This window comes from Oreochromis aureus, linkage group 3 (assembly GCF_013358895.1).
Source record: "Oreochromis aureus strain Israel breed Guangdong linkage group 3, ZZ_aureus, whole genome shotgun sequence".
Lineage (NCBI taxonomy): Eukaryota > Metazoa > Chordata > Actinopteri > Cichliformes > Cichlidae > Oreochromis > Oreochromis aureus.
The window spans coordinates 124,605,649-124,610,578 of record NC_052944.1 but is presented as its reverse complement, the minus strand read 5'-3'; the positions used below and the strand labels follow the sequence as shown (position 1 = coordinate 124,610,578).

At 40.6% G+C, this 4,930-nt stretch overlaps 1 long non-coding RNA gene across 1 annotated transcript; it reads left to right on the top strand.

Annotated features, from left to right (window-relative positions):
• The first annotated feature begins 449 nt into the window (after window positions 1–449).
• On the top strand, window positions 450–4,107 carry LOC120438038. The gene is made up of 3 exons (XR_005611613.1): window positions 450–514; window positions 599–700; window positions 4,047–4,107. It is a non-coding gene; the product is annotated as an uncharacterized LOC120438038 (long non-coding RNA).
• The last annotated feature ends 823 nt before the right edge of the window (window positions 4,108–4,930 follow it).

The following is a 4,930-nucleotide window of genomic DNA, read 5'->3' as shown; positions in this document are numbered from 1 at the left end:
ACAATGATGAAGAACTCAGTGCTCTGTTTGCTTACATCAGCATCATCCTGTGACTCCAAGCTTTACTTTTCACTCTTTAATGTTTTATTTACATTTTCTGAGCAGCATTAACATGAGTTAACTTAGCTAGCAGAGCAGCTAGCAGTTAGAGTATGAACTCTGTAAGCAGTCAGTTTGGTCCTGGACATTGTTACTGACATAAAGCTGCAGCCATGTTTGACCTTTGTAGGACTACAGTAATGGAGGATTTGGAGGCTGAACTCGGCTCAGTGACACTTTTTGTAGTGAACTGATGAAAGCTGTGTCTCAGATGGATGTTAGTCCAACACATCAGACACGACCTCTGCAGCTCTCAGTTGATGTGCACATGAATGATTTGTGTTTCCTCTGCAGGTAGAAAGTGTGTGTGAGCTGAATTGAGCAGCATGGATCAGTGTGAGGACAGAGAGGAGGGAGTCCCTCCCTCTAAAACCACTCTGTGTGGGGAACATGAGAGCCAGACCAAAGCTCAGAGGTGAGATGACCATCTCTAACTGTCCATGACTCTTCTCCATGTCACAGCTCAGCACTCACATCACTGCTCCATCATTATTCACAGGAACCAGCCTGGACCTCCACCCAGCTCTGTGTCCTTAAGGAGTGACCGGTCTAATGATCGCTGGATTAATTTTAAAGTCCAGCCTGTGTCTGCTGCAGAGAGGTGAGATGTTAGTAAGATGAACTCTTTGATGTTGTTGGATATAAACTGGAGTGCAAAAAAGTAATTCCCTCTAATCCCATTTAAACTGTTTCTTAAAAACGTGCCTTTGGTTTCTGAACAACTGAAAATCCACTTTAGCAACCAGGAAATTAAACATGTAAAGGATCCCGCAAATGAGCGATAGAAATCCGATCGGTGCCCATGTAATCACAAAAATGTGCTGGCATGATGTTGGGGGAGCACAGGTGTGAGCAACCTTTTTTTTGCCAATGCCAACATTGACTCCGCCCCCACCACGATGCCGCCCTGATGTCGCCTGTATCAAAACCCACCACTGTACACAGGAGAGGAAACAGAACCAGTATCAACACTAAATCAAAGAATATTAATGAACCCAGGAAACACATAAACCCTGGGTCAGAGGACCAGGACCGTAACACTTACTGTCTGTGTAACACATTTTTGGGGCGTTCTTACTTCACATCACTACGAGCCGTCAAACATCTCAGCCTCAATAGAAACACATGAAAGGCTTCTGTTCCTTCATTTATCACCAGGAGATGTCAGATAAATACAGACGACGTATGCCAAAGCCGTGGGTTAAAAGTGGGACAGTGATTTATTTTGCCAGGTAATTTCAAATGCAGCATTTTTATCAGCTCAAAACATCAACTGACAAACTAACAGACAAAAAAGAAAGAGAGCTGAAGAAAGATAAGAAAGGACAGGAATAAGAGAGCTTACATTTAAAGGTAAAGACTGCTCATTAGTGTTGGTTAAACTGGAAATGTAAATCTCACACATGTTTTTAAATCAGATATCAGGTCTGTACATGTGACATTATGTTTCTTCATATTGTGAAACGTGCTGCAAAAAACTGAGTCAGACTAACTGTGTTTGATTCAAGCTGAAAACAATCAGAATTAAAAGTTTGGGTTCCCATCTACTGATATTTATTATATTAATGTTCAGTTCATTTTTATTTCAAACATGTGCATTCACAATCATTACAAAAAGCAGGAACACCAGCAACACTTGAAGAAAGAAGAACAATGTTAGGTGTTGTATTGTTGATTGTCATATATGCTTAGAAATATCTACTCATATATGCTTAGAGTTTTATAATTAGTTGTAGATTAATAGAGGTTTGATCCTTAGTAGTCTGCAGACACACGTTGTGTGCATTCCAGAGCACTCTGGCTTTCACACCCACATCTTGGGAGCATGGGAGATATGGAGGACCACAAGAGCCACGCGCATCGAAATAAAAAATTCTGTGCTTAATTTTAATAAACTGCATTTCAAAATCCTTTTTCGAATTCCACTTTAATAAAAACATTTTCGAATTGCACTTTAATAAACTGCATTTCAAAAACATTTTCGAATTGCACTTTAATAAACTGCATTTCAAAAACATTTTCGAATTCCACTTTAATAAACTGCATTTCAAAAACTTTTTTGAATTCCACTTTAATAAAATCATTTTCGAATTGCACTTTAGTAAACTGCATTTCAAAAACATTTTCAATTCCACTTTAATAAACTGCATTTCAAAAACATTTTCGAATTCCACTTTAATAAACTGCATTTCAAAAACATTTTCAATTCCACTTTAATAAACTGCATTTCAAAACCTTTTTTCGAATTCCACTTTAATAAACTGCATTTCAAAACCTTTTTTGAATTGCACTTTAATAAACTGCATTTCAAAACCTTTTTCGAATTGCACTTTAATAAACTGCATTTCAAAATCCATTTCCCTTTCCTGTTCGCTCAGGGATTAACATGTGGATTAGCAGTTGGATTAGCAGTTGGATTAACAACTTCATTTTAAAAATCCTGCTGCTATTCAAATTAGCCACACCGTGGGATGTAAGGAGCTCTCTGATTGGTTGGTCAGACACAGGCTGTCTGCCAGCCTGGATTTTTCTAGCTCATAGCTTAGCCCTGCTGCCACGGCCGTGTGTGTGCTTGTACAAAACCGTTCAGCCTCGGTATTTACACTCGGCTCGACACGGATATGTGAAGAATGAAGGGAGCCTGCAGCGAAACGGAGAGCTAACCTCTGACTGAGTGCCCGTTTACTCAGTCTGACCACCTGTTGAAGGTAACGTGCTAACATGGCTAACGCTAGCATCACCCCACGTAGCCCCGTTATTTTAAGGTCATTTTAGCTTATGAAAATTTTACGTCGCAGCTGTACGAGCTAGCTACGTGTTTTGTAAGCTGCTGTGCTCTTCACAAATAAAGCTGGAAGCAGCTCAGACTGTTAGAACCAGCACTGAGGCCTGTTACATTTATACAGTGTTAGAGCAATGGCTGCAACCTACAGCCTTTAAACTAGCGATTAAAATGCTGACAGTAAACTCGTCAGTCCAGATGTTACCACATTACTTTGTGATACTTAGAGTTAAAACAACTGAGACAGGCTGATTAAAATAACAGCTGTCAGTTCTCTCATTCCTTATGTCAAGACTGGAGATCACACTACTGATTTCAGTTCATTTAATATGTGAGTGCACAGATTCATTCTCAGCTAGACATAAATGATGATCAAAGGTTGTATATATGATGAATTCATCAAATCCCAGCCTCTAACACAGTGCGCTGAATCTTAGCTTTGGATGTCCAGTATATTCTAATCAGTGCAATTTAAGCATTCACTGAACCTACAATATCTACACCTGTGTGGCAAGTATGTGGTAAAGATACAGATAATGAAGTTTAATTATTAATACAATATACATCATGAGAAACGAAAGCTGAAATTGATTCAGTTTAGTACTTTTCTCTGTATGTTCTGTGATTATAAAGGCCTTAAATTCTGTGATATATACTGTAAATGATTTTCACAGAGGTCTTAAAGTAAAGAAAGAACGAGATCGCGGATACAAGCGGCAGAAATGAGCTTCCTCCGAAGGGTGGCTGGCCTCTCCCTTAGAGATAGGGTGAGAAGTTCGGCCATCCGGGAGGGGCTCAGAGTAGAGCCGCTGCTCCTCCACATCGAAAGGAGCCAGTTGAGGTGGTTCGGGCATCTGACAAGGATGCCCCTGGGCGCCTCCTGGGTGAGGTGTTCGGGCATGTCCCACCGGGAGGAGGCCCAGGGCAGACCCAGGACGCGCTGGAGAGATTATATCTCTCGGCTGGCCTGGGAACGCCTTGGTGTTCCCCCGGATGAGCTGGAGGAGGTGGCTGGGGAGAGGGAGGTCTGGGCTTCTCTGCTTAGGCTGCTGCCCCCGCGACCCGACTTCGGATAAAGCGGATGAGGATGGATGGATGGTCTTAAAGTACTTAAATCACTGCTGATAGTCTGGTTGTTTATATTTTCACGTTTTTGTGTCTGTAGGGCTGTTTGATGACGATTTGGACTCCTCTGGGAGATGAGGACACACCCACATCTGTTCCATACTGCAGCCATGGATGGTGTTACAGCTCTGAGTCAGCTTTGGGCCATCAGATGCACACACTGGAAAACCAGCGCCTGTACTTCATGCAGGAGAGATGACCTCAGTGATGATGGACTCTGCATCCTCTACTTTACCTCCTAATCTCTTTCTCTTTAACACACAATTAAAATCACTCCAAAAGAGTGTAAACTTACTGAGGAAGTCTCTAACTTGTACACATTTGTACTTTTACTTGTTTTATGAGTTATTTTTAAGAAGAGTAAAGTTATTCACATAAAGTTTTTATTCTTCTGTATTTATTCTTTTGTATCATGTACCACAGTCATACTGAACTTTACAGACCTGGTGAATTGGGGAAAAAAGTCATATATATACATGAATGAATCATTCAGCTTCAGCAGTATTTCTATTCATCTTATGAATTCCAGTCTAATGTCAATTCACTGTTTGAGTTCAGTTTTGGTCTTAAACTCCAGAGAATACCACCTAGTTCAACAATCTTTTATCTGATTATTTGCAAAACGGTTTTCTTCTGAGAGATGCTGCTAGAGCTGAATTGAGCCCAAAGAAACAACAACAAAGTTTAGTTCCTCTGGATTTTCCATGGAAAATTGCTTTATCACTCACTCAGGTGACTTCTCCAGTGTCACGGATGAGTGATGAATGTATCTCCACTGGAAACCATTGTGTCCAGTTAAAGTCAATCGACTTTTTAAGGAGAGTTGTTAGATGCTGTGCTCATGAGGACAATGAGTTTTAACTTGGAGCACAATAAAAGCTGCCATATTGGATCAACGAACAAAACACTTAATTGAGCAGAATT